Source organism: Heptranchias perlo, chromosome 2, assembly GCF_035084215.1.
Source record: "Heptranchias perlo isolate sHepPer1 chromosome 2, sHepPer1.hap1, whole genome shotgun sequence".
NCBI classification, from domain to species: Eukaryota; Metazoa; Chordata; class Chondrichthyes; order Hexanchiformes; family Hexanchidae; genus Heptranchias; species Heptranchias perlo.
Window position 1 is genome coordinate 55,482,708 of NC_090326.1, and position 25,883 is coordinate 55,508,590.

Here is a 25,883-nt window from a genome sequence, read left to right on the forward strand (position 1 = left end):
GAAGACTGGCTTCTGTGTTGGTGGGGATATCGGGAGGAGGCCGAGATGGATCATCCACTCGCTGCTTCTGGCTGAAGATGGTTACAAACGCTTCAGCCTTGTCTTTTGCACTTACGTGCTGGAATCCGCCATCATTGAAGATGGGGATGTTTACAGAGCCTCCTCCTCCCGTTAGGTGTTTCATTGTCCACCACCATTCACGACTGGATGTGGCAGGACTGCAGAGCTTTGATCTGATCCGTTGGTTGTGGAATCGCTTAGCTCTGTCTATAGCATGTTGCATCCGCTGTTTAGCATGCATGTAGTCCTGAGTTGTAGCTTCTCCAGGTTGGCACCTCATTTTTAGGTACGCCTGGTGCTGCGCCTGGCATGCTCTTCTACACTCCTCATTGAGTTGATCCCCTGGCTTGATGGTAATGGTAGAGTGAGGAATATGCCGGGCCATGAGGTTACAGATTGTGCTGGAATACAATTCTGCTGCTGCTGATGTTCCACAGCACCTCATGGATGCCCAGTTTTGAGCTGCTAGATCTGTTCTGAATCTACCCCATTTAGCACGGTGATAGTGCCACACAACACGTTGGATGGTGTCCTCAGTGCGAAGACGGGGCTTTGTTTCCACGAGGACTGTGAAGTGGTCACTCCTACCAATACTGTCATGGACAGGTGCATTTGAGACAGGTAGATTGGCCAGGAGAGCTTTGGAATAGTCAAGTCTGGAGGTAACAAAGGCACAGATGAATGTTTCAGCAGCAGATGAGCTGAGGCAGGGCGGAGACATGCGATGTTATGGAGGTGGAAGTAGGCACCTTGGCAATGGAGTGGATATGTTGTCGGAAGCTCATCTCAGGGTCAAATAAGACACTAAGGTTGCGAACAGTTTGGTTCAGTCTCAGACAGTGGGCATGGAGAGGGATGGAGTCGGTGGCTAGGGAACGGAGTTTGTGACTGGGACTGAAGAAAATGGCTTCGATCTTCCGAATATTTAGTTGGAGGAAATTTTTGCTCATCCAGTCAGACGAGCAGTGTGACAAATCAATGGAGGGGTCGAAGGAGGTGATTATTAGGTAGAGCTGGGTCAGCGTACATGTGAAACCTGATGTTTTCTCGGGTGAAGTCGCTGAGGGGCAACATGTAGATGAGAAATAGGAGGAGGCCAAGGATAGATCCTTGGGGGACTCCAGGGGATTGTTAACCATGAATCCTAAAGACATGAGACATGACACTAAAGATTGACGCCAGTAATTTCGGGGGATCAGTACAAAAGTTCGCCGAGCCAGATCTGCTAAATGCAAATAATGCTTTCAAAATTGGATAACTAAATCAACTCATGCTGCTAAACTAGCAGACATCTACAAAATGAAGTGAGTTGAGGAAACACAAGAGATATTTGAATGGGGGCCATTAAAAGACACAAACTGATGTAGGGTGAAAAAAAAAGTTCAATCCTTTTACATAGAATTACATAGAATGTACAGCACAGAAACAGGCCATTAAGCTCAATTGGTCTATGACGGAGTTTATGCTCCACAAGAGCCTTCTCCCACTCTATTTATTTCATCTCACCATATCAACATATCCTTCTATTCCTTTCTCCCTCGTATACTTATCTAGTTTCCCCTTAAATGCATCTTTGCTAATCGCCTCAACTAGTCCTTGTGATAGCGAGTTCCACATTCTAACCACTCTCTGGGTAAAGAATCCTTCACAGCAGAGAGGGGACAGGATGAGAATAATGATCGCTGTAACACTGTAGGATTTTTGCCTGTATGGCCTGAAAGGGATTTTATTTTACTTTAGGTTACGATATTGCTATAAGGCTACATTCAGCTTATATAAGGTTAACTTAGGGATATATTATTTTTTGACTTCACGTTTAAAGCTAGCTGACATGAAATTTATTGCCACAACCATTTAGAATGTTAATTAAGAGATAATTGGTGGAGGTCTGGGTGATTGGAAATGTTTTGGCATTACCCAAAGAGAGATGAAGCAGACATCAGACTGGTTATTTCTTCATGTTACTATGGCTTCTAAACAATGGCAAACATCACAGGGAATAATTAGCTTAAGTGCTCATTTTTAAGAAAATGCCTTAAGCCACCAACATTGATGGTCTCCTTTACTTGCAGTCAATGTCACTGGAAGAACATTATGGATTAATTAAATCAGTACAGGGCTTTTGTTCACAAACAAACCTATGCAAGAGAGAATCAATCTCTCTCGTCAATCAGACACATGACGATTATAGCTCATAGGTTATGGCCCTTTTTGCTGCCAGCAGCCCTAAGGTAAGTCCTGCAAGATTGGGTGGCGTGGCAATGGTGGGAGAGGCGATCGCGAGCACTGTAGAGTTGTGGTGAACGCTCCAACTACTCGTAGCTCCACAGCAATGTGTTCTGTTTTAATAAATATTACTTTTGGTGGCGGTCAGTGCTTAGGCCGCAGTGACCGCTTAAGAATCCTGAACGGAGAAGGCCCAGATCCTGCTCCACTCTGCGATATCCAGTTTAGCGGAGGGGGCCTAAAACAGGCACTTGGACCCTCGTCCACATATGTAAGCGGCCTGACGTCTGTATTAGGTGTCTGCCAGGAATGCCTGACACATGGCAGGACCCAATATTGGGTCGGATGTCTTTCAGGCATCTTTGGGGTATCAGGACCATAAATCAAGTCATTAACAGGGTCCTTATGACATGAAATATCAGCCCCAAATGTCTGCAGTGAGGTTCATTCGTATTTACGGCCCAAATCCAGCAATTTCTTGACTCTTATGGGGAGGTTGATGGTGAGGTCCTGTTTTTGCAAGGCAAAGGCTAATCGTCTAGCTATTTGTGATGTTTCACAACCCATGGCGTATTGCTTCTTTGCCACAAATTGCTGATTTTTTATGCACTAATAATAGCGAGTGCTGGGAACTCGCCGTTATTTTCCCAACAATTTCTGGGCCATTATCTTGGTAATATTTTGATTGTGCTAATATTACTATTATTAGTTTGAGTTAAATTTATTTCAGATACTGTTAATGAAATGTTAGAATATAATTTTATTTATATTGCCTTGATATGATTTGAATGATAACCCATGAATGTCATATGAGTTTTATTAATTACATTTAACAGTGTTTTAATTGAATTGTTCCATATTGTTTTTAGTATGATGTTTGAGGTATTTTGTTAATAGTAATATGTCATTACTAATTGTATTTACAAGATATATTGAATAATTAAGTTTATCTCTGGGCTGTATTTAAATGTTAGATCAATTATATGCACATTTTAGAATACCAATCAAAATTCTATTTTATATCTATGATTACAAATTGCAAATTTAACAGTTATATCCTTACATCTGGCATCTTGTGCATCTTCCATTTCCTTTGTTCCTCCATTGATGGCCTTGCCTTCAGCACTCTAGGCCCTAAACTCCAGAATCCACTCCCTAAATCTTGTCACCTTTGCACCTCTCTCTTGTCCTTTAAGACACTCCTTAAAACCTACCTCTTTGACAAAAAGCATTTGGTCACCTGTCCTAATGTCTCCGTCTTTGGCTCAGTGTCAATTTTTGTCTGATTACACTCCTGTGAAGTAAAGTGCCTTGGGACGTTTTACTACATTAAAGATGCTGGGGATTAAATTGGACAAGGCCAATAATCGGGTGTGGGTAGCGCGATCTGTGACTAACCTGCACCCGGTGCTTCCTGCATCCTGACATTCGTCCAGCCTGAGTATCTACCTGACAGCAGCATTAAAAACCAGGTATGACACGAGGATTCAAGGATATGCGCACTTTCCACCAGCATGGGGAGACTGAATCTCTTAAAGGGAGGATGTCTCTTAAAATCTCTTAACAGTAGCCAGTACCCGTTATTTGCTGAAAATAACAGACTGCTGTCTGAACGGAGTCTGAACCCGAGATCAGACATCGCACACTTAAAACACAGATGAAGGTCCCGTCCTTCTGTTTACAAACTGTTGAGTTATGTTAAAACATTGAATAAAGGTTGCACACTACTAAATCCCACATCCTCCAATCTGCATGCCAGACCTCACCAATCTGCCGATCTGGGTTTGCACCACACTTGCGAGGGTGCATGCACCAAGGTTCTCTGCTGATGCACTAGAGGCTTTGGTGCAAGAGTTGTACAGAAGGAGGGACATCCTATATCCGCGGGGGGAGGGGAGACAAAAGGCCCTCCAGACATCTGCCCAAAAGACAGTGGGAGGCAGCGGGGGATGAAATCAATGCCAGGCGCATAGCAAAAGGAACATGGATGCAGAGCAGGAAGAAGTTCAATGCTTTGACATGAGTGGTCAAGGTGAGTGAGGTCAACTTTCAAGTGGCATCTCCTACCAACTGCAGCACTAGCCGCATTCACTGCTCCACGCACTACACCCCCCATCACTCACATACCAACGAGGTGGGATGGCGTTGTTAGTAAAGGATGAAATCAGAGCAATAGTGAGCAATGATACTGGCTCAGAAAATCAAGATGTAGAATCAGTCTGGGTGGAGTTAAGAAGCACCAAGGGGCAGAAAATACTGGTGGGAGTTGTCTATATGCCTCCAAACAATAGTGGTAATGTAGGGGATGGGATCAAACAGGAAATTAGAGATGTATGTAACAAGGATACTACAGTAATCATGGGTGACTTCAATCTGCATATAGACTGGCCAAACCAAATGAGCAATAATACTGTGGAGGATGAATTCCTGGAGTGTGTACAAGATGGTTTTTTAGACCAGTATGTTGAGAAGCCAACGAGGGAACAGGCTATCCTAGATTGGGTATTGTGCAATGAGAAGGGGTTAATTAATAATCTTGTTGTGCGAGGTCCTTTAGGGAAAAGTGACCATAACATGATAGAATTCTTCATTAAAATGGAAAGTGAAGTAGTCCAATCCGAAACTAGGGTCCTAAATCTAAACAAAGGAAACTACGAAGGTATGAGGAGTGAGTTGGCTACGATAGATTAGGAAGCTTCATTAAAAGGCATGACGGTGGATAGGCAATGGTTAACATTTAAGGAACGAATGCATGAATTGCATCAATTATACATTCCTTTCTGCCGCAAAAATACAAAAGGCCCAACCATGGCTAACAAAAGAAATTAAGGATAGCATTGGATCCAGAAAAAATAGCAAGTATGAGAATTCGGAGCAGTTTAGAATTCAGCAAAAAAGGTCCAAGAGATTGATTAAGAGGGGAAAAATAGAGTATGAGAGTAAACTTGCAAGGAACGTAAAAGTGAACTGTAAAAGCTTCTACAAGTATGTTAAAAGAAAAAGATTAGTGAAGACAGATGTAGGTCCCTTACAGTCAGAAACGAGAGAATTTACAATGGGGAACAGGGAAATGGCAGAGCAATTAAACAAATACTTTGGTTCTGTCTTCACGGAAGAGGACACAAATAACTTCCCAGAAATGCTAGGGAATCAAGGGACTAGTGAGGAGGAGGATTTAAAGGAAATTAGGATTAGTAAAACAATAGTGCTGGAGAAATTAATGGGACTGAAAGCCAAAAATCCCCAGGACCTGATAATATGCATCCCAGAATACTAAAAGTGGTAGCCATGGAAATAGTGGATGCATTAGTTGTCATCTTCCAAAATTCTACAGATTATGGAACAGTTCCTGCAAATTGGAGGGTGGCAAATGTAACCCCACTATTTAAAAAAAGGAGGGAGAGAGAAAACAGGGAACTACAGACCGGTTAGCCTAACATCAGTAGTAGGGAAAATGCTAGAGTCTATTATAAAGGATGTGATAACAGAACATTTAGAAAATATCAACGCGATTAGACAAAGTCAACATGGATTTATAAAAGGGAAATCATTTTTGACAAACCTACTGGAGTTTTTTGAGGATGTAACGGGTAGAATAGATAAGGGAGAACCAGTGGATGTGGTTTATTTGGATTTTCAGAAGGCCTTTGATAAAGTCCCACATAAGAGGTTAGTGTGCAAAATGAAAGCACATGGATTTGTGGGTAATATACTGGCATGGATTGAAAATTGGTTAACAGACAGGAAACAGAGGGTAGGAATAAATGGGTCTTTTTCGGGGTGGCAGGCGGTGACTAGTGGGGTACCGCAGGGATCAGTGCTTGGGCCCCAGCTATTCACAATATATCAATGATTTGGATGAGGGAACCAAATGTAATATTTCCAAGTTTGCTGACGATACAAAACTAGGTGAGATCATGAGTTGTGAGGAGGAAGCAAAGAGGCTTCAAGGCGATTTAGACAAGTTGAGTGAATGGGCAAATACATGGCAGATGAAGTATAATGTGGATAAATGTGAAATTATCCACTTTGGAAGGAAAAACAGAAAGGCAGAGTATTATTTAAATGGTGATAGATTGGGGAATGTTGATGTACAAAGGGACCTGGGTGTCCTTGTACACCAGTCACTAAAAGCAAATATGCAGGTGCAGCAAGCAGTTAGGAAGGCAAATGGTAGGCCTTCATTGCAAGAAGATTTGAGTATAGGAGCAAGGATGTCTTACTGCAGTTATACAGGGCTTTGGTGAGACCACACCTGAAGTATTATGTGCAGTTTTGATCTCCTTACCTAAGGATATACTTGCCATAGAGGGAGTCCAGCGAAGGTTCACCAGACTGATTCCTGGGATGGCAGGACTGTCGTATGAGGAGAGATTGGGTCGACTCAGCCTGTATTCACTCGAGTTTAGAAGAATGAGAGAGGATTTCATTGCAACATATGAAATTCTGACAGGGCTAGACAGACTGGATGCAGGGAGGATGTTTCTCCTGGCTGGGGGGTCCAGAACGAGGGGTCACAGTCTCAGGATATGGGATAGGACATTTAGGACTGAGATGAGGAGAAATTTCTTCACTCAGAGGGTGGTGAACCTGTGGAATTCTCTACTACTGAAGTCACTGAATATATTTAAGATGGAGCTAGATAGATTTCTAGACACAAAGGGCAACAAGGGGTATGGGGAGAGAGTGGGAATATGGTATTGAGATGGAGGATCAGCCATGATCATATTGAATGGTGGAGCAGGCTCGAAGGGCCGAATGGCCTACTCCTGCTCCTATTTTCTATGTTTCTATGTTTCCATCAGTACTCAACTCTTCCAATCAAATGCTTCCTCTCATCCTTACACATTAATACTGTTGCAAACCACCCACCCACAACTCACAGGCCACATACACTGACATCTATTCAACCATGACAGACCCATCACCCAGACACACGTCCCGCTTTCTTGCAGGAGAAGGTAGTGCATAACAGGAGGCATCAAATGGCAGTGGCATTTAGCCCCTCGAGCCTGTTCCGCCATTCAATGAGATCATGTTGGACCTGTGACCTAACTCCATATACCCGACTTAGCCCCATATCCCTTAATACCCTTGGTTCACAGAAATCTATCAATCTCAGATTTAAAATTCACAATTGAGCTAGCATCAACTGCTGTCTGCAGAAGAGCATTCCAAACTTCTCCCACCCTTTGTGTGTAGAAGCATTTTCTGTCTTCACTCCTCCATGAACTGGCTCTAAATGTTAGGCTTATGTCCCCTAGTCCTAGTATTCAAGTGTAGGAGACCTCCAAAAACAGCTACAAATGCATCAGCAGACAGAAGCAATAATCCAGCAACTAATCTGTAAATCCTGTATGGCCCCTTTAAATAGCACTGAAGGTTGTGGGGGGTCGGGGGGGGGGGGGGTCCTCCAGGCATTCTAAAACATGTTCAGATGGTCGGGGTTAAGACTGTGCATTGAGTGGAGCGTTAAGTCCCAAAATGGTGTCTATCACTTTAAATCAGCGTTGCACACTGATTGTATCCATTTTCTCCTTACTTTACGTTCGTTATTTGCGCATGCATTACTCCCTTTACCAAGATAGCGTCGGGCGCACATCACGCTGGAAGCATGTATGCGCAGCCAAGACGCTATCTTGGCACTTCAAGAGGCGCGTAGCACCAAAACAACTGGCACTGGACGCCCCAATTTCTAGTCCAGAATATCAATGCAAGTTGTTATCGTTATGATTTTAATTAAGTACCTGTGATATGGTGTAAAAAAATGTTTCGTTACTACATTCTGGTTCATGGCCCTGGCCGTTCCTACAGTTTGTTCCCCGTGTGACTCCTTATCCTCTTTTTCATCCACTACTCTTTGCTGATTATATTTTATTTCCACCCATGAGCACAACACCGCCAACCTATGTACACTGATGTATTACAGTGGAGAAGTTGAGAGACAGATCTGTGTGCAAAGCACCAGGATAGAGTTTCAGAAGAATGTTTTGCAGCCTAGATCTTTTAGGGTCAGTGGTTCTCTTCAATTCTTGAGTGTAGATCTTGGATTAATTCCATCATACGTCCCTGAAAAAATGTATAGAAATGCAAATCTTGGGAGAAAAACAAGTATTTCTCACTGATGCCTAGTTGATGGGTATTTATATAGTTTTTGATTACATTTATTAACAAATGAACAGAAGTTGAAATTAGTATTGCTTGAAGATCATTAAAATGTAATTAGTCTGCTTTCATACTGTTCAGAACTGATGCAGTTTGATTAACATTTTTAATTAAACAGAGGGTTGCATTTGCACTAATTAATAGGTGGCACTTTTTTAGCCTGTGAAAAGGTACTCATAATACTTACATCATAATATATCTTCTAGGATTATGAAGAATTAAGGCTAAATGAAAGCTTAACCAGCTGTTGAAGCAATATTAATTTCTGTTTTACCATTGTAATGGAGCAAAACATTTTTTACATATCTAAGGGAATGTCAGCTTTGTTTTATTTTACTTGAAGATGAAATCTACAAAACGTGCTAATAATATTCACTGGGGTGTAAGGTGTTTGTTTTTACTCTCTTAACTCTTTAGGGTAATCAGAGGCGAAATCAACCAAGACTTTAAACTTTTCTAACTAATGGTTTTATTCACTTTAAAATAGTACAGGTTTACAGATAGAGATGCATACAACTGTTAAATCAGTAGTACAATTCGAAACTCATAATGGCCGATTCTTCTGCTTTGTGAACAGTGAAAGGTTAATAATCCACCGACTTCCTGCGTCCCATTCTTCTGGTCTGACTCATGCACTGCACCCTGGTCGGTCTCGAGGACTGTCTCTTATGCCGTTCTTGCTGACAAAAATAACCTCTTTCAGTAATTTTCCATTCTCTCTTTGCCATGGTTACACAGACTGATGCTACCAAATAGCACCTGGTGTTTACGATGGTCTCCCACAATCTTCAGGGCCTCCTTATCTGTAGCCTTCCAGACAGTCTGTATATCACTTTTCGATTGTGGTCAAGCTTCCCAGCATGCCCACCTAAACAGTCAGTTTAACAGTTCTTTTAACCAAACTCCTCTCTTTTAGGTTACGGCACTTCAAGTGCTCATCCAAGTACTTTTTAAATGAGTTGAGGGTTTCTGCCCCTACCACCCTTTCTGGCAGTGAATTCCAGACCCCCACCACACTCTGGGTGAAAAAATTTCTCCTCAGCTCCCCTTTAATCCTTCTACCAATTACTTTAAATCTATGCTCCCGGTCATTGACCCCTCTGCTAAGGGAAATAGGTCCTCCTTATCCACTCTATCTAGTCCTGTCATAATTTTATATACCTCAATGAAATCTCCCCTCAGTCTCCTCTATTCCAAAGAAAACAACCCTAGCTATCCAACCTTTTCTAATAACTAAAATTCTCCAGCACTGGCAACATCCTCGTAAATCTCCTCTGTACCTTCTCTAGTGCAATCACATCTTTCCTGTAATGTGGTGACCAGAACTGTATGCAGTGCTCAAGCTGTGGCCTAACCAATGTTTTATACAGTTCTAGCATAACCTCCCTGCTCTTATATTCTATGCCTCTGCTAATAAAGGAAAGTATCCCATATGCCTTTTTAATGACCTTATCTATCTGTCCTGCTACCTTCAGCGATCAGTGGATATGCACTCCAAGACAAATAACATTTGCGCCAGACAAGTGCCAGGCAATGACCATCTCCAACAAGAGAGAGTCTAACCACCTCCCCTTGACATTCAACGGCATTACCATCGTCGAATCCCCCACCATCAACATCCTGGGGGTCACCATTGACCAGAAACTTAACTGGACCAGCCATATAAATACTGTGGCGACAAGAGCAGGTCAGAGGCTGGGTATTCTGTGGCGAGTGACTCACCTCCTGACTCCCCAAAGCCTTTCCACCATCTACAAGGCACAAGTCAGGAATGTGATGGAATACTCTCCACTTGCCTGGATGAGTGCAGCTCCAACAATACTTAAGAAGCTCGACACCATCCAGGACAAAGCAGCCCGCTTGATTGCTATCCCATCCACCACCCTAAACATTCACTCCCTTCACCACCGGTGCACCGTGGCTGCAGTCTGTACCATCTACAGGATGCACTGCAGCAACTCGCCAAGGCTTCTTTGACAGCACCTCCCAAACACATGACCTCTACCACCTAGAAGGACAAGTTCCCCTCCAAGTCACACACTATCCCGACTTGGAAATATATCGCTGTTCCTTCATCGTCGCTGGGTCAAAATCCTGAAACTCCCTAACTAACAGCACTGTGGGAGAACCTTCACTACACGGACTGCAGCGGTTCAAGAAGGCGGCTCACCACCACCTTCTCAAGGACAATTAGGGATGGGCAATAAATGCTGGCCTTGTCACCGATGCCCACATCCCATGAATGAATAAAAAAAAAGGCCCCCTTGTTCCTCTACACCTCTCAGTATCCTCCCATTTATTGTTTATTCCCTTGCCTTGTTTGCCCTCCCCAAATGCATTACCTCACACTTCTCCGGATTGAATTCCATTTGCCACTTTTCTGCCCACCTGATGAGTCCATTGATATCTTCCTGCAGTCTACAGATTTCCTCCTCACTATCAACCACACAGCCAATTTTTGTATCATCTGCAAACTTCTTGATCAAGCCCCCCACATTCATGTCCAAATCATTAATATATACCACAAAAAGCAAGGGTCCTAGTACCGAGCCTTGCGGAACCCCATTGGAAACAGCCTTCCAGTCCCAAAAACACCTGTCAACCATTACCTTTTGCTTCCTGCCTCTGAGCCAATTTTGGATCCAACTTGCCACTTGCCCTTGGATCCCATGGGCTTTTAATTTTTTGACCAGTCTGCCATGTGGGATCTAGTCAAAAGCCTTGCTAAAATCCATGTACACTACATCAAACGCGTTACCCTCATCGATCTTCCTTGTTATCTCCTCAAAAAATTAAAACAAGAATGGGTCCATTTAAAATACTGCCATAGGATATTTTGTGGCCTCAATTCATTGACACCCAAAACCAGGAGCGACCCAGGGTGCGCACAGCCAAGGTGCACCAGATTGGAGAGGCCGAAGAACATCCTAAATAGGTCCTGGGACCTGATCTTCATAATTGTACCGAGCTGCGGGCGCCAATTGGGCACTGCGACGTGGCCGGGTTCTGACAACCTGTTTGGCTGGCAGCCAAGGCTCACAGGTGAATCGGGAAGGGGGGGAAGCAATTAGGAAGTGGGGGGAGCACAAGTCGGCAGTGGCCTCAGTCTTAATGTGAAGGCCGGAGCAGCACACCTGCACCTTCTGGCTCCACATTAAAGTAAGTTTAAAAAAATTACCTGCAGGCTTCTTCTTCTGTACAGCGGTCTCTGTACAGCCTGAAAAAAGTCAGAGCTTGTGCAAAACAAACTCCAACTAGTTTAAATGAATTTCACTAATGGTTGCGGAAATGGGCGCAGGAGCCTTATTTCAATCAGCTGCCCAAAAAAAGGCTCTACCAAATTTAGCAGTGGTCGGGGCTCTCATGCAAATTGGGTGTGGGGTTTCATGCTGCTAAGTTTGTTATTGTTGTAAACTAGATGGAACCTTTGTTTAATGCCCGATCTGAAAGACATGACTTTTGATAAGGCACCATTCTCTCAGTGCAGTACTGACGTGTCAGTCTAGATTACACGCTCAAATCCTCATGTGGGTCTTGAACTATGTAACTTCTGACTCAGAGGCACAAATAGCATCATCTGAGCCAAGTTGATACATTAGCAGTACTTTTCTAAATGTTGGGAGGGATTTGCTGTAAAATTGATCTTGGAAGTCAAAGCTGAACCCCAAATGTTTATCTTTATTTATTTAGGATTATCAAATCATACAGTAATCTGCTCTCAGATAGCATTTAAACCAACTTATTTCTTTGTCACTGCAACAGAAGCCTGCACTTGTAGGGTTCCATTTTATAAACTGTTTCTTTTTTGATGCTTTCCTTGCATGTAATGGGATCTATTCAAATTACTGAGCCCTAACAAGCTACTATCTTACCTCCTTCATGACCCAACAATAAACTTTTTGTAAGAGAACAGAAATTTAATTTAAGGTTAAATCAACAGCAAGGGCCCAATTCTAATCAATTTTTCTAATCAGTTGCCTGAGTAGGTGTAGCTGATTAAAATTGGTGCAGTGTAAATTTGATGCATCGAGTAAGTGTTTATTTTTCCCAGCTCAGTTCAATGTGCATTTCACACAACTGCTGTTCTTACTTTGATGCAGATAAACTGCCACAGCTGTTGCAATCTCATTACAATCAAATCCTAAATGTGAAGTGTATTTTTCATACAGTGTTTTCCAAGATTACATTTTGGATATAGCTCCTGGCTGTGCAGAGATATGTGTGTGTGTTTATTTCCTCATGCTCTATATTGGAATGCCAAAATGTAACCTCTGGTGTGTTATTCTCTACACTTTGCTATGAAAGCACACTCGGGCAGATGGGCACATTAACAACAAAATATTTTATTTATGTAGGAAAATTGAATCCACTGCAAGGATAGCAGAATGTTGGATTTTAACTAGTTTAGCGTTAGGTACTAGATGGTCCATATAAAGGTGCAGACTTGATTATTGTGCAGTGTTTATTGGTAGTTATTTGTGTGTCATGATTAACGTTGGTTGACTATTGGGGTTGTCCTTGGGATACAAAAATAGCTTTTAAAATAATAGGATAACACAAAGGTAACCTCGCAATATAAACATACGGCGGTTGTTTTCAAAGAGTTAAATGAAGAGGCATTTTTGGAATTTTTCACCTAGTTTTCCAGTCAAGTTACATTGAAGTTTCACTGGCAGAAAGCTGAGATACCAAACCAACTGCTAGATGTTTCATTTCATGAGTCTCGACACTCACCTGATGAAGGAGAAAGCCTCCGAAAGCTTGTGATTTTCAAATAAAACTGTTGGACTATAACCTGGTGTTGTAAGATTCCTTTCATTTTAAATCATCATCTTAGTTGATAGAAAAAAGTTACTTGAATTATGCTAATGATTACTTTTTTTGACCCATTCTACACAGGTAGTAAATAAGGAAAAATGGCAGATACCTGGGAAACCAACATTTTCATAAAGCACACGTAAGCTTTTGTTAAGATACTTCAGTACATGATAACATACCTTATTTGGTACAAAGGAAATGCCAACAATGCATGCTTTAAATGTAATAACAAATGTTTGTAGCACTATACAATACATTATATTGTAAATCTAGTGTTAAATTTCAAATAGTTTTGTTCTTTGCACCTTCAAGATCATAAAATTTTCATTGCACTTGAAGTCCACACCTTAAGTCATAACAGAAATGATTTGATATGCCCCCTTTTAAGTGGCTAAATTTTAGATACTGTACTGTCTGCACAAATAAACAAATATGAGGTAAGATTTACTTTGTGCACTAGGTGTAACAAAATCATAAATGAAACATATTTTTAGACCTCCGTGCATGCGAGACTTCAGTGCTCAGGAAAGTGCTGGGCATGTTATTAAAAAAGACCAAACTTGCATTCACATCATGCCTTCTCACATCTCTCAGGATGATCCAAAGCACTTCACATATAATGAGTTACCTTGAAATGCAGAAACTGTTGCTTCAGACCCACCCCAAGTGCCTTGGCTCTACTACTGTGTTTCGTGTTCAGTTTATTTGTTATAGGACTGTGGCCAATTTAAATGGATGACTCTACATCAGGTGGGGTTACATGTAGCGTGACATGAACCCAAGATCCCTGGTTGCCAGATCATCGACACAGATACCACCATCACACGAGAGGACACCACCTACCAGGTACATGGTTCATACTCCTGTGACTCGGCCAACGTTGTCTACCTCATACGTTGCAGAAAAGGATGCCCCGGAGCATGGTACATCGGCGAGACCATGCAGACACTGCGACAACGGATCAACGGACACCACACAACAATCGCCAGAAAGGAGGGTTCCCTCCCAGTCGGGGAACACTTCAGCAGTCAAGGACATTCAGCCTCCGATCTTCAGGTAAGCGTTCTCCAAGGCGGCCTTCGAGACACACGACAACGCAAAATCGTCGAGCAGAAATTGATAGCCAAGTTCTGCACCCATGAGGATGACCTCAACCGGGATCTTGGGTTCATGTCACACTACATGTAACCCCACCTGACGTAGAGTCATCCAGACTCAAGTCGTAGTTGGCTTGTTCTCCATACACAGATGCGGTCAGACTTGCTGCGATTTCCAGCGAAAAAAAATTATCTGTTTTTAATACAACTGGTCATTCTCTCTCTCTCTCTGTCTTTCTGGTCTCTCTCTCTCTCTCTGTCTTTCTGATTTGACCCCTTGTGACCCCACCTCAGTATTCTTGGATGTAATGTTTCCCTGACTAACCTGTCTGAACACCATTCACTCCTTTGATTGCTGTGATTATCTCTCTGCCGAGGTGTGATAAAGGGCAGTTAGAAAGATTATCTGTAATCACCAGGCATTGTTCTCTGACTATATATGCTGTGCCTTTATGTAACTCTTCACTCACCTGACGAAGGAGCAAAGCTCCGAAAGCTTGTGATTTCAAATAAAGCTGTTGGACTATAACCTGGTGTTGTGCGACTCCTTACATTTGTCCACCCCAGTCCATCACCGGCATCTCCACATCATACCTGAAATAGAGTAGAGCTGGGAACAGCAATCATACTGGCTGGGGATTCTCTTTTGCTTTGGTCTTCCATCCAGTTAAAACATCAGAGTGAAGAAAGACTGGCCTGATGGGAGTATCATTAATGTATTGGAAGCTACAGCAAAAAGGAAAGCCTTACTGCATTCTCAGAAGATCTTACATTTTGTTTGAACAAGTAGATGTAACTGCAAAGTTCAAAATGTACAGTTTCAGATATACTTGCTGAACGTGGGAACCAAACCCCAGCCAAATGCACAATTGGCTCAATATAAACTCTGCATTTTCTATGAAAAGGGTATGCCCCATACAGGCATACAGACCGTGCTTACATTGAACAGTTCAGATTTCCTGATCTCAAAAATATTCTGAAATTGCACATTTTGAGCTCTACAGTTACCAATATTGCCTCTTATTTTATTGGAGTGAAGATTTGCTTCTCCCTGATATTTCTTGCTTGAGAGAACAAAAAAAAGAGCAAATATTCTTAAAAGTTCTGCTGCTTATAATTTAATTAAGCCTCGGGTGCCAGACACTTCAAAATGCACATGGCTCTGTGGGTCTCTGCACTGTCTGGAGTGGCAGCCAGCCATGCAGACCGGAAAGGTCCCTGCTTCCGTTCCTAGTTTGTGCTCAGTAAACTAATTTCGCAAATGGCATCAATGACCTGGGCTAGGAACAACAACAACAAGAAAGGGATAGGAGCAGGAGTAGGCCATTTGACCCTTCAACAACAACTTGCATTTATATAGCACCTTTAATGTAGTAAAACGTCCCAAGGCACTTCACAGGAGCGATTATCAAACACAATTTGACACTGAGCCACATAAGGAGATATTGGGACAGGTGACCAAAAACCTGGTCAAAGAGGTAGGTTTTAAGGCGCATCTTAAACGAGGAGAGAGGGGTGGAGAGGTTTAGGGAGGAAATTCCAGAGCCTAGGGCCTAAGCAGCTGAAGGCACGACCGCCAATTGTAGTGCGATTAAAATTGGGGATGCGCAAGAGGCCAGAATTGAAGGAGTGCGGTGATCTCGGAGGGTTGTAGGGCTGGAGGAGGTCACAGTGATAGGGAGGGGCGAGGCCATAGAGGGATTTGAAAACAAAGAGGAGCATTTTAAAATTGAGGCGTTGTCTGACCGGAGCGAATGTAGGTCAGCGAGCACGAGGTGATGGGAGAATGGGATTTGTTACAATTTAGGATACGGGTTGCAGAGTTTTGGATGAGCTCAAGTTTTGGAGGGTGGAAGATGGGCAGCTGACCAGGAAAGCATTGGAATAGTCAAGTCTAGAGTTTCAGCGGCAGATGAGATGAGGCAGGTGCGGAGATGGGTGATGTTACGGAGGTGGAAGTAGGCGGACATATGAGGAGAGGTTGAGTAGATTGGGACTCTACTCATTGGAGTTCAGAAGAATGAGAGGCGATCTTATTGAAACATATAAGATTGTGAAGGGGCTTGATCAGATGGATGCAGTAAGGATGTTCCCAAAGATGGGTGAAACTAGAACTAGGGGGCATAATCTTAGAATAAGGGGCTGCTCTTTCAAAACTGAGATGAGGAGAAACTTCTTCACTCAGAGGGTGGTAGGTCTGTGGAATTTGCTGCCCCAGGAAGCTGTGGAAGCTACATCATTAGATAAATTTAAAACAGAAATAGACAGTTTTCTAGAAGTAAAGGGAATTAGGGGTTATGGGGAGCGGGCAGGAAATTGGACATGAAGCTGAGTTCGGATCGGTCAATGCCCTGTGGGTGGCCGAGAGGGCCCAGGGGCTGAGTGGCCGGGTCCTGCTCCTACTTCTTGTGTTCTTTAGATTTGTGGTTGGGATCAGATCAGCCATGATCTTATTGAATGGCGGAGCAGGCTCGAGGGGCCGATTGGCCTACTCCTGCTCCTATTTCTTATGTTCTTATGTTCTTATGGTGATGGAGTGGATATGTGGTCGGAAGCTCATCTCAGAGTCAAATAAGATGCCAAGGTTACGAACGATCTAGTTCAGCCTCAGACAGCTGCGAGGGAGAGGGATGGAGTCAATGGCTAAGGAACGGAGTTTGTGGCGGGGACCAAAGACAGTGGCTGCGGTCTTCCCAATATTTAGTTGAAGGAAACTTCTGCTCATCCAATACTTGATGTTGGACAAGCATTGTGACAAATTAGAGACGTAGAGGAAGGGGTAGAAATGAGCTGAAGGTTCTGACTCCTGATCACTATCCAGCGGTCCCCTATTGGAAATTACACATGTGTAGATCTCTGATATGAATAGGATCTGGCTCATCTGTGATGCCCCCACAGTCAAGTGACCTACGGATAACTTGCGGCATGGACTCACACCTGAGTATTGGTTACCTGGACAAGGTCCCAAAGGAATGCTGGTGTCAGTGGAACTGTATCCCAGCCACATCTGCAGTAAGTGTCTGCAGCTCGAGGAACTTCAGCTCAGAGTTGTTGAGCTGGAGTCCAAGCTGCAGACATTGCAATGTATCCGGGAGGAGGAGAGTTACCTGGACACTTTGGGCTCGATTTTCGCGTCGGGTTTCCGTCGGGTTTCCAGCGGGGGCCCCCCGAAAATCCCGATATCCGGTCACGTGACCGGATCGCGCCGAAATCCCGGCCACTTCCGGGTACCGCACTGACGTGCGGGGCTGCGCGCGCAAGCCCCGCTGGTGGGAATCCCGCAGGTAATTAAAGCCAGCGGGGTTCCACTTGAGAGTACTTACCTTGCTTGTTGAGGTCATTTAATGAGCTGAAGCAGCTGTCAAAAGAGGAAGTGTGGGATTTTAGGTTCAAGCCAGTGAGTTTCACACACTGGGGGAAAGAGTCTCTCTCCAACCAGGCGTGTTGCAGCCAGCAGCCTGTGGCAGGTGCCAAGGTGCACTCCACGGGGGAGAGCCCTCACCCACGCAGGAGGCCACCGCGTCACAAAGGGCAACCCCTGCCCTCCACCACCCCCCGCCAAGCCAGAGGACAGACCGACACGAAACCGCAGCCCCAGTCCGAGGAACCGCCCACCTACCCTGCACAACCCCTCAGACCAACACCTGCCAGATGGGTGGTGCGTGGACACCCTCGGAGGACGAACAGCATGACCAGCCCCAGCAGCCTCGCAGTCCACGCCGTCCTCCACAGAGACGTGGATCCCCCCAACACGGTGTTGTTGCACGCCCACCTGCACAGCAGGAGGGAGGGCTACCGCAGGGAGAGACGCATCGCAGAGGGCACTACCCTCGCCACATGGTCCACAGACCGAGGCGCAGCTCCCCGGACCTCTCCGAGCAGCAGTGCACACGGAGGCGCAGATTCGCTCGACATGTAGTCGTGGAGATCTGCAGGCTCTTTCATGCCGAGCTGCTCCTGGCTGGCCCCAGCACCAACTGCTTACCTGTCGTTGTCAAAGTCACCACTGCCCTCCACAATTTCTCCTCCGCATCCTTCCAGGGTGCAGCCGGCTACACCGCCGATGTCTCTCAGTGGTCTGCGCGGAAGAGCCCTGCAAATACACCTGCACCTACTCTGCGGTAACACGATGGGTGGCATCAGTGGTGGGTCCTCATAGTGATACCCAGGAGCGGGCATTATTGGACACAACGGACAGGATTCGCAGAGACATGGCAGTGGTGGTGCCAATATAATGTGTGCTGTTTGTTGCTCTGAAATTCAATATAGGTAACACCCAGGACAAACCCTCAGACACCCTTGTGCACCCCCTTCATGCTCACGACATGTTTGCCTTACGCTGCCTACTGCACATATGTGATGCATGCCCTGTGGCTGCAGCACAGGTGGTGGCAGGTTGAGTGAGGCTGGCCGTGAGGGAGATGCACGAGAGGGTGAGTATGGGATGGAGCAATGAGATTGTATGAGGATTGGGTTGCGTGTTAGTGGCAGGATGAGTACTGGCGAGGTGAGTAGGTGGAGGTAAGATGAGGATGGGGTTTGAGTGGGTATGAGGGGTGATGTGACAGAGTAGTGTTGGCGGTGCCGAAGGAGATGTGGGGTGGGGGCATTGTTGTGCCAGACGGAGTGTAGGGGAAAGACTTCGTGTTCTCACTGTGGCTGACCTACTGCGGTCATTGCAGCGCCTCCTGCACTGTATGCAGGTGGGCGGTATGTTGGTGGCGCAGGTGACCCCCTCTGCCACCTCGAGCCAGGCCTTCTAAACAAATATTTTGTATCTGTCTTCACAGTAGAAGGCACAAAAAGCATACCAGAAATAGTAGGGAACCATGGAGCTAATGAGAGTGAGGAACTTAAAGTAATTTTTATCAGTAGAGAAAAAGTACTTGAGAAACGAAAAGCCAACAAATCCCCTGGACCTGATGGCTTTCATGAGGATTCTAAAAGAGGTGGCTGCAGAGATAGTGGACGCATTGGTTGATCTTTCAAAATTCCCTAGATTCTAGAACGGTCCCAGCAGATTGAAAAGTAGCAAATGTAACCCAGCTATTCAAGAAAGGAGGGAGAGAGAAAACAGGGAACCACAGGCCAGTTAGCCTGACATCAGTCGTCGGGAAAATGCTGGACTCCATTATTAAGGAAGTGGTACTAGGGCATTTAGAACATCGTAATATGATTAGGCAGAGGCAACATGTTTCTATGAACGGGAAACTGTATTTGACAAATTTATTAGAGTCTTTTGAGGATGTAACTAGCAGGGCAGATAAAGGGGAACCAGTGGATGTAGTGTATTTGGATTTTCAAAAGGCATTCGATAAGGCGCCACATAAAAAGTTGTTACGCAAGATAAGGGCTCTTGGGGTTGGGGGTAACATAATAGTATGGATAGAGGATTGGTTCACGGACAGCAAACAAAGAGTATGGATAAACGGGTCATTTTCAGGTTGGCATACTATAACTAATGGGGTACCGCAAGGATCGGTGCTTCGGCCTCAGCTATTTACAATCTATATTAATGACTTGGATGAAGAGAGCTTGTGTAATGTATCCAAGTTTGATGACGATACAAAGCTAGGCGGGAAAGTAAGCAATGAGGAGGACACAAAGAGTCTGCAAAGGGATATAAACAGGTTAAGTGAGTAGGCAAGAAGTGGCAGATGGGGTATAATGTGTTGAAATGTGAGGTTATTCACTTTGGTAGGAAGAATAGAAAAATAGAATATTTTTTAAATGGTGAGAAACGATTAAATGTTGGTGTCCAGAGAGACTTGGATGTCCTGGTACAAGAAACACAAAAAGTTAGTATGCAGGCACAGCAGGCAATTAGGAAAGCAAATGGCATGTTGGCCTTTATTGCAAGGGGTTTGGAGTACAAGAGTAAGGAAGGTCTTACTACAATTGTACAGGGCTTTGGTGAGACCTCACCTGGAGTACTGTGTACAGTTTTAGCCTCCTTACCTAAGGAAGGATATACTTTCCTTAGAGGTGGTGCAATGGAGATTCATGAGATTGATTTTTTTTTATTCGTTCATGGGATGTGGGCGTCGCTGGCAAGGCCAGCTTTATTGCCCATCCCTAATTGCCCTTGAGAAGGTGGTGGTGAGCCGCCTTCTTGAACCGCTGCTGTCCGTGTGGTGACGGTTCTCCCACTGTGCTGTTAGGAAGGGAGTTCCAGGATTTTGACCCAGCGACGATGAAGGAACGGCGATATATTTGCAAGTCGGGATGGTGTGTGACTTGGAGGGGAACGTGCAGGTGGGTGTTGTTCCCATGTGCCTGCTGCTCTTGTCCTTCTAGGTGGTAGAGGTCGCGGGTTTGGGAGGTGCTGTCGAAGAAGCCTTGGCGAGTTGCTGCAGTGCATCCTGAGGATGGTACACACTGCAGCCACTGTGCGTCGGTGGTGAAGGGAGTGAATGTTTAGGGTGGTGGATGGGGTGTCAATCAAGCGGGCTGCTTTATCTTGGATGGTGTCGAGCTTCTTGAGTGTTGTTGGAGCTGCACTCATCCAGGCAAGTGGAGAGTATTCCATCACACTCCTGACTTGTGCCTTGTAGATGGTGGAAAGGCTTTGGGGAGTCAGGAGGTGAGTCACTCGCCACAGAATACCCAGCCTCTGACCTGCTCTTTTAGCCACAGTATTTATATGGCTGGTCCAGTTAAGTTTCCAGTCAATGGTGACCACCAGGATGTTGATGGTGGGGGATTCGGCAATGGTAATGCCGTTGATTGTCAAGAGGAGGTGGTTAGACTCTCTCTTCTAAGAGATGGTCATTGCCTGACAATTATCTGGCACAAATGTTACTTGCCACTTATGATCCCAAGCCTGGATGTTGTCCAGGTCTTGCTGCATGCGGGCTCGGATTGCTTCATTATTTGAGGGGTTGCGAATGGAACTGAACACTGTGCAATCAATTGCGAACATCCCCATTTCAGACCTTATGATGGAGGGAAGGTCATTGATGAAGCAGCTGAAGATGGTTGGGCCTTGGACACTGCCCTGAGGAACTCCTGCAGCAATGTCCTGGGGCTGAAATGATTGACCTCCAACAACCACTACCATCTTCCTTTGTGCTAGGTATGACTCCAGCCACTGGAGAGTTTTCCCCCTGATTCCCATTGACTTCAATTTTACTAGGGCTCCTTGGTGTCACACTCGGTCAACTGCTGCCTTGATGTCAAGGGCAGTCACTCTCACCTCACCTCTGGAATTCAGCTCTTTTGTCCATGTTTGGACCAAGGCTGTAATGAGGTCTGGAGCCGAGTGGTCCTGGCGGAACCCAAACTGAGCATCTGTGAGCAGGTTATTGGTGAGTAAGTGCTGCTTGATAGCACTGTCGACGACACCTTCCATCACTTTGCTGATGATTGAGAGTAGACTGATGGGGCGGTAATTGGCAGGGTTGGATTTGTCCTGCTTTTTGTGGACAGGACATACCTGGGCAATTTTCCACATTGTCGGGTAGATGCCAGTGTTATAGCTGTACTAGAACAGCTTGGCTAGAGGCGCAGCTAGTTATGGAGCACAAGTCTTCAGCACTACAGCTGGGATGTTGTCGGGGCCCATAGCCTTTTCTGTATCCAGTGCACTCAGCCATTTCTTGATATCATGTGGAGTGAAGACTGGCTTCTGTGATGGTGGGTATATCGGGAGGAGGCCGAGATGGATCATCCACTCGGCACTTCTGGCTGAAGATGGTTGCAAACGCTTCAGCCTTGTCTTTTGCACTCACGTGCTGGACTCCACCATCATTGAAGATGGGGATGTTCGCAGAGCGTCCTCCTCCCGTTCGTTGTTTAATTGTCCACCACCATTCACGATTGGATGTGGCAGGACTGCAGAGCTTTGATCTGATCCGTTGGTTGTTAAATCGCTTAGCTCTGTCTATAGCATGTTGCTTCCGCTGTTTAGCATGCATGTAGTCCTGAGTTGTAACTTCACCAGGTTGGCACCTCATTTTTAGGTACGCCTGGTGCTGCTCCTGGCATGCTCTTCTGCACTCCTCATTGAACCAGGGTTGATCCCCTGGTTTGTTGGTAATGGTAGAGTGAGGAATATGCCTTGCTATGAGGTTACAGATTGTGCTGGAATACAATTCTGCTGCTGCTGATGGCCCACAGTGCCTCATGGATGCCCAGTTTTGAGCTGCTAGATCTGTTCTGAATCTATCCCATTTAGCACGGTGGTAGTGCCACACAACACGTTGAATGGTGTCCTCAGTGTGAAGACGGGACTTCGTCTCCACGAGGACTGTGCGGTGGTTCCTCCTACCAATACTGTCATGGACAGATGCATTTGCGACAGGTAGATTGGTGAGGACAAGGTCAAGTAAGTTTTTCCCTCGTGTTGGTTCGCTCACCACCTGCCGCAGGCACAGTCTGACAGTTATGTCCTTCAGGACTCGGTCAGCTCGGTCAGTAGTGGTGCTACCGAGCCAATCTTGATGATGGACATTGTAGTCCCCCACCCAGAGTACATTTTGTGCCCTTGCTACTCTCAGTGCTTCCTCCAATTGGTGCTCAACATGAAGGAGGACTGATTCATCAGCTGAGGGAGGACGGTAGGTGGTAATCAGCAGGAGGTTTCCTTGCCCATGTTTGACCTGATGCCATGAGATTTCATGGGGTCCAGAGTCAATGTTGAGGACTCCCAGGGCCACTCCCTCCTGACTGTATATCACTGTACCGCCACCTCTGGTGGGTCTGTCCTGCCGGTGGGACAGGACATACCCAGGGATGGTGATGGAAGAGTCTGGGACGTTGGCTGAAAGGTATGATTCTGTGAGTATGGCTATGTCAGGCTGGTTGATTCCTAGGATGAGCGGGTTGTCCTATGAGGAGAGGTTGAGTAGAATGGGCCTGTACTCTCTGGAGTTTAGAAGAATGAGAGGTGATCTCATTAAAACATATAAGATTCTGAGGGGGCTTGACAGGGTAGATGCTGAGAGGTTGTTTCCCCTGGCTGGAGAGTCTAGAACTAGCGGGCATAGTCGCAGGATAAGGGGTCGGCCATTTAAAACTGAGAGGTTTGTGAATCTTTGGAATTCTCTACCCCAGAGGGTTCTGGATGCTGAGTCGTTGATTTTTGGACTCTAGGGGAATGAAGGGATATGAGGATCGGGCAGGAAAGTGGAGTTGAGGTTGAAGATCAGCCATGATCTGATTGAATGGTGGAGCAGGCTCGAGGGGCCATCTGGCCTGCTCATGCTCCTATTTCTTATGTTCTTATGAATCAGTGTCTTCTGAGGAGAAGGGGAGAAAATGGGAGGTGAAATAGGTTAGTAAACTGAATGGAATATTTTGAGAATATTTTATTGAAGTGCATTTTATTATATTTTAATATTTATAGCTAACACTGATGGATGTATACAGATGAGTTAACAGGATAGTAGTATAAATTGTGTCAGCCTTGGCTCAATGATAGCCTGCTTGTCTCTTTGTCAGAGGATTTTGGGTTCAAGCCCTGTTCGAAAGACTTTAGCACTGACAATATAGGCTGATAATTCAGTGTAGTGCTGAGGTAGTGCTGCACTGTTGGAAGTGCCACCTTTTGGATGAGACATTAAACCAAGGTCCCATTTGGCCTCTTAGGTTGACGTAAAAGATTCCATGGTACTATTTGAAGAACAGGGGAATTCTCCTGGTGGCCTCACTAATCTTTACTCCTCAACCAAAAATATTAAAACAGATTATATGGTCATTTATTTAAGTGTTGTTTGTGGAACCTTCCTGTGTGCAAATTGGTTGTTGTGTTTCCCTACTTTGTAACAGTGACTACATTTCAAAAGTACTTCATTGGCTGTGAAGTGCTTTGGGATGTCCTTAAGTTGTGATAGATGCTATATAAATGCAAATTCTTTCTTTACTGAGCCAGATGGGCCCACCTCAACTGCTACGGTCTGAGTCCTGATAGGTCCACCACAAATCTTCCAGCTACCTTCCTTATTCAGATCAGCCCACTCTGAGTCCTGTCACTACTTTCCTGACCCAGGTGGGCCTAACCAAGTCTTTCTGCTATGCTCCTGTTTCAAGGACATAGGAACAGGAGTAGGCCAATCAGCCCCTCAATCCTGTTCCATCATTCAATTAGTTCATGGTTGACCTGTACGTCAACTCCATTTACCTGCCTTTGCTTCCGATCTCTTGATACCCTTACCCAATAAAAGTCTGTCGGTCTCAGTCTTGAAAATTTCAATTGACCCAGCATCCATGACCTTTTGGGGAGAGAATTCCAGATTTCCATCACCCTTTGGATGAAAAAGTGCTTTCTAAATGGCCTTGCTCTAATTTTAAAACTGTGCCCTCTTGTTTTGGATTCTCCCACCAGAAGAAATAGTTTCTCCATATCTACGCTATCGATTCAGTTCTGGCTCCATTCCCTAGCTGCGCAGGCCTGTCTCCACTACTCTAGCTCTCATCCTGGCTGATATCTGTGAGCAACACCACAGCATTTTCACTGGTATGTTTGAAAATTTGGATTGATATAAAATGCATAGTTCAAATCGAACAGAGAATTCAATACTGGTTGAAAAGAATAGCCCTGTTGTCTGTCTCTCTTATTTTTACAATAATTAATTCACAACAAAGCTCAAAGTCCCAGTAACAATCAAAATTTTACCTTGCTATTCCCAGAACATAGAAGCTGTATCAAGGCTCTACAGGAAATTAGCTTTTAGATTTTATTCATTATTTTCAAAATCTTGCTAGAGGGTTACAAGGTGACTGCAACTCAAAGAGACAACTTTCAGAAAAATTGTTTCCTTTTCATGTTATCACTTGTCATCCCTATATGCATGCAGCTCATGATGTTTGTAACAAGTAGCAAACCTAATTTTGAAAATGAAGTTTTCTTAAGTGTAGATAACTCACAAACACTTGACGTCATTATTGGTATTACATTAGACCAGTTGGAGTTCATATGGCAGTTGAATTTTGACCAATTAAGACATCTGTTTTGGAATGTGCCTGTACTTCCTTTTCCCCCAAACAAATAATCACAATCATAAGCAATGGTTCATATTTCCAACTGCATATTGTAGATGATTCTGAGATTATAGGTTGAATTACAAGTTGTTGGTGAACCCTCTACTTGAACCTCTGCCATCCGTGTGGTGAAGGTACTCCCACAGAGCTGTTAGGTAGGGAGTTCCAGAATTTTGATCCAGTGACGATGAAGGAACGGCGATATATCTCCACATCTGGTGTATGACTTGGAGGGGAACTTGGATGTGATGATGTTCTCGTGCACCTGTTGGCCTTGTCCTTCTAGGTGGTGGAGTATTTTTACAGATAATTGAGGTTGAACATTATTCGCCAAGATTTTTAGATCTTTGAGCTGAAGATCTTGAGGAGAAGATGAAACTGAAGTCTGCCAAACAGAAAGATGATGAAAGACAACTTGATGAAACCTGAATCTGTGCACCATCAGAACCAACTAAACTGTTCAACATTCCAGCTAAACTGCTACTATGTTAAAGGGGCTGTATATTTTAAAGTTATAATGATAGAAATTACAGCTTG